Source organism: Loxodonta africana, chromosome 3 (genome assembly GCF_030014295.1).
Source record: "Loxodonta africana isolate mLoxAfr1 chromosome 3, mLoxAfr1.hap2, whole genome shotgun sequence".
In the NCBI taxonomy this organism is placed as follows: domain Eukaryota; kingdom Metazoa; phylum Chordata; class Mammalia; order Proboscidea; family Elephantidae; genus Loxodonta; species Loxodonta africana.
Window position 1 is genome coordinate 4,123,514 of NC_087344.1, and position 9,823 is coordinate 4,133,336.

A 9,823-nucleotide genomic window follows, 5' to 3' on the forward strand; every position below is an offset into this window, starting at 1 on the left:
TGATTACGAGAGAGGAGAGGGAGGGAGAGAGGGAGACAGAGGGGTTTTCACTAATTAGATAGTAAAAATTAGATAGTAGATAAGTATTATTTTAGGTGAAGGGAAAGACAGCACACAATATAGGAGAGGTCAGCACAACTGGACTGAACCAAAAGCAAAGAAGTTTCCTGAATAAAATGAATGCTTTTGTTTTTTCCAAGGCCAGCGTAAGAGGGACGGGGGTTTGGGGACCATGGTTTCAGGGCATATCTAAGTCAATTGGCATAATAAAATCTATAAAGAAAACATTCCACAACCCACTTTACAGAGTGGTGTCTGGGGTCTTAAACGCTAGGAAGCGGCCATCTAAGATGCATCAATGTGGTCTCAACCCACCTGGAGCGAATGAGAAAGAAGAACACCAAAGACACAAGGGTTATTATGAGCCTAACAGACAGAAAGGGCCACATAAACCAGAGACTACATCAGCCTGCCCCCACGTGTGTCAGTTCGTCATACTGTGGGGGCTTGTGTGTTGCTGAAAGCTATGCTACTGGTCTTCAGATACCAGCAGGGTCACCCATGGAGGGCAGCTTTCAGCTGAGCTTCCAGACTAAGACAGATTAGGAAAAAGGACCTGGCAGTCCACTTCTGAAAAGCATTAGCCAGTGAAAACCTGTGAATAGGAGCGGAACATTGTCTGATATAGTGCTGGAAGATGAGCCCACCAGGTTGGGAGGCACTCAAACGACAAATGGGGAAGAGCTGCCTATTCAAAGTAGAGTCGACCTTAATGACGTGGACGGAGTAAAGCTTTCGGGACCTTCATCTGCTGACGTGGCACGACTCAAAATGAGAAGAAACAGCTGCAGACATCCATTAACAATCGGAACCTGGAATGTACGAATTATGAATCTAGGAAAATTCGAAATCGTCAAAAATGAAATGGAACGCATAAACATTGATATTCTAGGCATTAGTGAGCTGAAATGGACTGGTATTGGCCATTTTGGATGGGAAAATCATATAGTCTACTATGCTAGGAATGACAGCTCGAAGAGGAATGGTGTTGCAGCCATTGTCGAAAAGAACCTTTCAAGATCTATCCTGAAGTACAACGCTGTCAGTGATAGGATAATATTCATACGCCTACAAGGAAGACCAGTTAATACAACTATTATTCAAATTTACGCTCCAACCACTAGGGCCAAAGATGAAGAAATAGAAGATTTTTATCAGCTGCTACACTCTGAAATTGATCAAAGGTGCAATCAAGATGCATTGATAATTATTGGCGATTGGAATGCGAAAGTTGGAAACAGAAGAAGGATCAGTAGGTGGAAAATATGGCCCTGGTGACAGAAACAATGCCAGAGATAGAATGATGGAATTTTGCAAGACCAAGGACTTCTTCATTGCAAATAATTTCTTTCACCAACATAAACGGTGACTATACACATGGACCTCACCAGATGTAACACACAGAAATCAAACTGACTACATCTGTGGAAAGAGAAGATGGGAAAGCTCAATATCATCAGTCAGAAGAAGGCCAGGGGCCGACTGTGGAACAGACCATCAGTTGCTCCTATGCAAGCTCAAGCTGAAACTGAAGACAATCAGAGCAAGTCCAAGAGAGCCAAAATATGACCTTGAGTATATCCCACATGAATTTAGAGACCATCTCAAGAATAGATTTGACACATTGAACACTAGTGATTGAAGACCAGACGAGTTATGGAATGACATCAAGGACATCAACCATGAAGAAAGCAAGAGGTCACCGAATAAAACAGGAAAGAAAGAAAAGACCATGCTGGATGTCAGAGGAGACTCTGAAACTTGCTCTTGAGCGTCGAGCAGCTAAAGCAAAAGGAAGAATTGATGAAGTAAAAGAACTGAACAGAAGATTTCAAACGGTCTCTCGAGAAGACAAAGTAAAGTATTATAATGACATGTGCAAAGAGCTGGAGATGGAAAACCAAAAGGGAAGAACACGCTTGGCGTTTCTCAAGCTGAAAGAACTGAAGAAAAACTTCAAGCATCAAGTTGCAATGGTGAAGGATTCCATGGGGAAAATACTAAACAACGCAGGAAGCATCAAAAATAGGTGGAAGGAATACACAGAGTCATTATACCAAAAAGAATTAGTTGACATTCAACCATTTCAAGAGATGGCATATGAGCAGGAACCGATGGTACTGAAGGAAGATGTCCAAGCTGCTCTGAAGGCATTGGCGAAAAACAAGGCTCCAGGAATTGATGGAATATCAGTTGAGATGTTTCAACAAACAGATGCAGCACTGCAGGTGCTCACTCGTCTATGCCAAGAAATATGGGAGACAGCTTCCTGGCCAACTGACTGGAAGAGATCCATATTTATGCCTATTCCCAAGAAAGGTGATCCAACCGAATGTGGAAATTATAGAACAATATCACTAATATCACATGCAAGCAAAATTCTGCTGCAGATCATTCAAAAATGGCTGCAGCACTATATTGACAGGAAACTGCCAGAAATTCAGGCCGGTTTCAGAAGAGGACGTGGAACCAGGGATATCATTGCTGATGTCAGATGGATCCTGGCTGAAAGCAGAGAATACAAGAAGGGTGTTTACCTGTGTTTTATTAATTATGCAAAGGCATTTGACTGTGTGGATCATAACAAACTATGGATAATACTGCGAAGAACGGGAATTCCAGAACACTTGATTATGCTCATGAGGAACCTTTATATAGATCAAGAGGCAGTTCTTCGGACAGAACAAGGGGATACTGATTGGTTAAAAGTCAGGAGTGGTGTGCGTCAGGGTTGTATTCTTTCACCATACCTATTTAATATGTATGCTGAGCAAATAATGCGAGAAGCTGGACTGTATGAAGAAGAATTGGGCATCAAGTTTGGAAGAAGACTCATTAATAACCTGCGTTATGCAGATGACACAACCTTGCTTGCTGAAAGTGAAGAGAACTTGAAGCACTTACTAACGAAGATCAAAGACCACAGCCTTCAGTATGGATTACACCTCAACATAAAGAAAACAAAAATCCTCACAACTGGACCAATGAGCAACATCATGATAAACGGAGAAAAGATTGAAGTTCTCAAGGATTTCATTTTACTTGAATCCACAATCAACAGCCGTGGAAGCAACAGTCAAGAAATCAAAAGACGCGTTGCACTGGGTAAATCTGCTGCAAAGGACCTCTTTAAAGTGTTGAAGAGCAAAGATGTCAACCTGAAGACTAAGGTGCGTCTGACCCAAGCCATGGTATTTTCAATGGCATCATACGTGTGTGAAAGCTGGACAATGAATAAGGAAGACCGAAGAAGAGTTGATGCCTTTAAATTGTGGTGTTGGCGAAGAATATTGAATATACCGTGGACTGCCAAAAGGATGAACAAAACTGTCTTAGAAGAAGTACAACCAGAATACTCCTTAGAAAGAAGGATGGCGAGACTGCTCTTACATACTTTGGACATGTTGTCAGGAGGGTTCAGTCCCTGGAGAAGGACATCATGCTTGGCAAATACAGGGTCAGTGGAAAAGAGGAAGGCCCTCAACGACGTGGATTCATACAGTGGCTGCAACAATGAGCTCAAGCATAACCATGAGTGTAAGGATGGCGCAGGACCAGGCAGTGTTTCGTTCTGTTGTGCATAGTGTTGCTATGAGTCAGAACCGACTCGAAGGCACCTAAGAACAACAACAACACCACATCAGCCTGAGACCAGAAGAACTAGATGGTGCCCAGCTCTAACCGATGACTGTCCTGACAGGGAACACAAGAGAAAAGCCACGAGGGAGCAGAGGAGCAGTGGGATGCAGACCCCAAATTCTCCTAAAAAGACCAGACTTAATGGTCTGAGCGAGACTAGAACGACCGCGGAGGTCATGGTCCCTAGACCTTCTGTCAGCCCAAGAGAGGAACCATTCCCATAGCCAACTGTTTCGACGGGGATTGGCCTGGACAATGGGATAGAAGATGATACTGGTGAAGAATGAGCTTTTTGGATCAAGTAGACACATAAGACTATGTTGGCATCTCCCATCTGGAGGGGAGATGAGAGGGCAGAGGGGACCAGAAGCTGACTGAATGAACTCGAAAATGGAGAGTGGAGGGAAGGAGTATGTTGTCTCATTGTGGGGAGAGCAATTAGGAGTATATAGCAAGGTGTATATAAATTTTTGGATGACAGGCTGACTTGATTGCTAAACTTTCACTGAAAGCACAATAAAAATGAATTAAAAAAAGAATAAAGACACTTGTGTTTACCATTGCAAAAAAAAAAAAAAAAAAAAAACCATTGCAGAATGTAAAAATAAGAAGAAGAACCAGAACATATGATCTTAATATTCTGCTTAGTTTAAAAAAAAAAAAAAAGTGGAGGTGACCTGAGGTTAGGGTTGGAGAAGTTAGAAAAGCAACCTCTGGCATTTGGATGTCCACTCCGTGGCTCTGAAAAGGGGGTCTTGGCTCCCTGGATTGGGAAGCCCACCTTGGTTTGACTCCCATTCAGACACCCCCTGGGGGTTATCCAGCCTCCACAAAGTGCCCTGGAGCCTCAGGAAAGGCTTCTTGATTAATTGGCAGACTGCTTTGGGTTCGCTATTTTCCTTCATTTTCCTCTGAGTGTTTTAAGTCATTTTAAGATTTGGCCCATATATTGATGGAATTGTCACAGGTTGAGTTAGCTGGTTCTGACTTTAAATGTTCACCATGTTAGGTGAAGTATTTGCTGGGTGTATTTTTACAGCCAGACCTTGGGATGTATTATTTGGAAATGACCATGCTGAAGTTGGTCTGATTGGCTCCCGGCCTGGTATCCCAGAGCTCACCCTAAGCCCCTGTGCACTTGGAGAGCGTGAGTGTGTCTCAGCCTGCACTGCTTCCCTCCGAGTCCTAGCCCAGTGCTGAGAGGTAGGAGGGACTTGATAGGCATCGGTGTAATTACCATGCAGTGGTTCCATGCTAGAAGAGTCCCTGCTGGTACAAATGGTTAAACCAAGATTACTAACAGAAAGATTGGTGCCTCAAACCCACCCAGAGGCACCTCAGAAGACAGGCCTGGCGATCTGCTTCTGAAAGATCACAGCCTTGAAAACCCTGAGGATCGCAGTTCTGCTCTGCATATGGGGACCCCATGACATGGAATTCACTTGATGGCAACCGGTAACTAGATCCACCTGAAAATCATTGCAGAAGAATCCTCAGCCTAATTAACCCTACTTGTACCTGCACTTTCCCAAGACACCGGTTATGGAGAGAAATCACGAGCTCATGTTCTACTTATGGGGCAGAGTTCTAAGTCGATGCCAAAACCTAGTCTCACCATTGCGTTTTATCTTTGCCTTCTCCCCCAGTAAATGAACATGGTGACCACCTAAGCACATAGTGTGGGAGAGAAGTGTCTCCACTTCAGAAACCCCGCAGGAACTTGGCCCAGCGCACCAACCACAGGGTCCTACTCCGCTGGAGTGACAAGTCTGTGAGACATCAGGGGATCCAAGGCCCAGGGAATGGTCAGCAAATGGGACATGTAAAGACCACACAGCTTGCTGTTGCCTGCTGACCGTGAAGAACTGCATGGACTATACCTAAGCTGCTTTCTGTACCATTGCCAAGTACGTGTTTTCAACTTGGAAGTAGTATTTTCTTATGGACTCTTGCATTACTTCATTTTGCACGTAGCCAGTGATTATACATAAGCACCATAGGTAATCTGCTTATGTGTGGAAAAAATCCATCCATGCAAAATGGTGAATAAGGTGTAGATCCTGCTCATTTTCTACAGATTACAGTCATCACCCATGCCATTGCAAGTTTACATTGGTTTCCTATGAAGATCAGTGTCATAAGCTCTGCATATACTTTATAGGAAGCTAGCTTCTGTAAAGATATTTTCAGTGTTTTCTAGTGAAATGAGCAAAGCAAGCTTGTTTACAAAGGCCTTATGTCGTCTACATATATTGTCTTTAAAATATTTGTGATTTAGTTTATTGCCTGTAAAAGAGAAATTCTATAATTTACTCCGTAAATACTACTGTAAACAATAGTTTTACTGAGAGAAATCAAATATTTTGTTCTCAATTGTGGTATCATATTGATTCCAATGGTTTCTGGTCTTTTTTTTTAAGTTTTTTGGGGGGGTTTTTGGTGAAGGTTTATACATCAGTGTAGGTTCCCATTCAACAATTTCTACACAAATATTCAGTGACATTGGTTACATTCTTCACAATGCGTGAACATTCTCATTATTTCTGTTCTGGTTCTGTTTCCATTAACCTAGTTTCCCTGCCGCCTTACATTGTTATCTTCTTGGCTCTTCTACTTCATCATTTCTTCCTTTCACTTTAGCTACTCTACGTTCAAAAGAATTTGCAGAGTCTCTTCTGACCATCCATTTTAGTCTTTTCTCACTTTGCTGCCTTTTCCATGACCTCTTGCTTTCTTCATGGAAGATGTCCTTGACATGATTCCACAGCTCTCTGATCTTTGATCATCAGTGTTTGATGCATCAAATCTATTCCTGGGATGGTCTCTAACTTCAGGTGGGATATACTCAAGGTCCTATTTTGGCTCTCGTGGATTCGCTCTACTTGTCTTTAGCTTCAACTTCAACTTGCATATAAGCAATTCATGGTCTGTTCTGCAGTCTGTCCTTGGCCTTGTTCTGATAGATAATATTGAGCTTTTCTATTGTCTCTTTCCACTGATGTAGTTGATTTGATTCCTGCGTATTCCACCTGGTGAGGTCCATGTGTATAATCGCCGTTTATGATGTTGAAAAAAGGTATTTGCAATGAAGAAGTCGTTGGCCTTTCCAAATTCTATCATGAGATCGCCAGCATTGTTTCTGTGACCAAGGCCACATATTCCAATTATTGTTCCTTCCTTTTTGTTTCCATTTTTCACTTTCAAATGACCAGTAATTATCAATGCCTCTCAATTGCATGTTTGATCCATTTCAGATTGCAAATGTTGGTAAAAACCTTGAATTTCTTCGTCTTTGACTTTAGTGCTTGGTGAGTAGATTTGAGTAACAGTCGTATTAACTGCTCTTCCTTGTAGCCATATGGATATCATTCTACCACTGACAGCGTGGTACTTCAGGGTGGATCTTGAAATGTTCCTTTTGAGGGTTAATGCATTGCCTTTCCTCTTCAGTTCGTCATTCCCAGCAGAGTAGACCATATGATTGACCCATCCAAAATGGCCAATACCAGTCCATCTCAGCTCATTAATGCCTAGGATATCTATGTTTATGCATTCCATTTCTTTTTTTTTTTTTTTTTTTTTTACAATATTTTGTTTTCCTAGATTTCTACTTTGCACATTCTGCATTGTGATTATTAACAGATGTTTGCAGTTGGAAGCTTGACTCCATCCATGTCCTTTAGGTTAACTCTACTTTGAGGAGGCAGCTCCTACTCAGTCTCCTTCGGAGTGCCTTCCAACCTGAGGCACTATATCAGGCAATGTTTCATTGCTATTCATAAGGTTATCACTGGCTGATTTTTCAGACCTAGACTGTCATGTCCTTCTTCCTAGTCTGTCTTAGTCTGGAAGCTGCACTGAAACCTGTCCACCATGAATGACCCTGCTGGCATATGAAGTGCTGGTGGCACAGGTCCGCGTATCACAGCCACACACAATCCACCACAGTATGACAAACTGCCAGACCCATGGGAGAGCCGCCTGGAGCACAGGGCTGGGCTGCGGCGGTGTCAGCTTGGGAAAGTCACTTCCCCTCTTGGCCTCGTTTCTTGGTTGGCACCAGGAGGGCCTTGAAATTAAATCAACATCAGATATCACTACCCTCTGCATAAAAACCTCCAGTAACTTCCATTATATTTAGAAGCCAACCCAGGGCCTCATCTCAGACTAGGGGGCTGCACAGCCTGTACGATGGCCCCCAACGATCCTGCTTCCTGGCCCCCACATCCTGTGTGACCCCCTCACTGAGTGTGGAGTGGGCTCAGGAACCCGCTTCTAAAGAACCGGAGAGGACAATTAGCTCTCTATTTCTTGCTCTCTTTCCTCCATCTCTCTGTCATGTCTCTCCCCCTGGGAAGCAGCTGTGATGTATGACCTGTCCTATGAGGCCCACACAACAAAGACCTGAGTTGGGGCCGTGATCAACAGACAGAGAAGGGCTAGGCCCCCAGTCCAACAGCTCACAAGGTCCTGTTCATAACACAGAGTTAGCAGGGAGCGGATCCTCCCCAGTTCAGCCTCACTTGAGACCACAGCCCCAGGCTCCTGAGAGAACTTGAGGCAGAGTCACCAGCTAAGCTGTGCCACCTTCCTGCCCCACAGAGACTGTGAGGTTATCAGTGCGTCCTGTTGTGAGTTGTCAGTTTTGCGGTGATGTTGTCACAGAGGAGGAGACAGCTCCTCCAGCCCACCAGGTCCTGAGACCTGGACCTGCCCCCCTCCTCTCTCCCTCCTCTCCTTCCCAGCTCCCTCCAGCCACACTGGTAGCTTTCCGACCTCTCTCTGGGCAAACTCATACCTGTCTCCCAGTCTCTGCACCAGCTGTGCCTTCTCCCTGGGACACTGCACCCAGACTCGTGCAGGGCTGGCCCCACTTGTCATTTGGCCACGAATAAATGCCAACTCCGTGAGGCTTCTGGACCCCTCCTCAGTGGCCCCAGGCCTCTCTTGCTGGCTGCAGCCTACTTTATTTTCTCTATGGAATATGCTCTTTTCTTTCCCATGTATTTGTCTTCAAGCCCTTGTCCCTCTCACCTCTACTGTGAGATCCTGGGGCAGGGACCACATGGGTCCTTTTCAGCTCCTACCCAGGACCTAATGCAGACCAGGCCCAGGGCAACAGCTTCAGGCACTATTGCTAAATGAATAAATGATAGGATCTGATTCACTTCCTGACTCGGAGAAGCTCTGATTGTGGGTATGGATGGTAATATTAGGAGGTGCAACTCTCAAACAGGGTGACACCCTGAATGACCTTGGGGTGACTGCCTCCTAGTCCAGCTGCTCCAGCAAAGCCCAGGGGCCACCACTGATGGGGGAGTCTGCTGCTGTCTCGTGGCCAATGCTAGAACCACAGCTCCAGGCAAGAAACATCATATAGGACACCTGTGTTCAGGGCATCCTCCAGGCCACTCCCAAGTCTTTCCAATACCTGGGCTGAAACCTGACCCCTCCCACATGCTCAGTTCCCCTTCTTGAGCAGCATCTTGACCCTTCAGAGTTTCTCTATTCACATACATGAGCTTCTGGACCCACCCACATCCTCATATACCTAAACTGGGCTGCTTCCTAAGCCCTCCCACCCCTCATTACCCATCAACAAATGACTGGTGAACAAAGTGTGGTCCATCCACACAATGGAATACCGCTGAGCCTTAGAAAGAATGAGAAACTTACACGTGCTACAATGGGAATGCACCTCAAACACATGAAGCTAAGAAGCAAGATAGAAAAGGCCACGTTTCCATTTAGATAAGAAATTCAGGGCAGTGAAATTCTTAGGCACTGAGAGCCAATCACTGATTGCCATGGGCACAGGGGAGGGCAAAGGGAGGACAGCTTAACAGGTCCAGGGTTTCTGTTTGTGGCGATGACAGTGCTCTGAAGTAGGTACTGCTGATGGTTGAATAGGATTGTGGGGTACATTAAACCACTATATCACACCCGTTAAAACTAGAAAAACAAAACTTTATTTAATGAGAAATCTACCAGTTAAAATAGGAAAAAGTATAACGTATAATGTGAGCTATAACAATACCACAAATAAACCACACAAACACCCACGTATCTGAAGGTAAGAAAGGATCTTCTTGTGAAGCTGAAGCTCCCTGGCTGGGACTGAGGA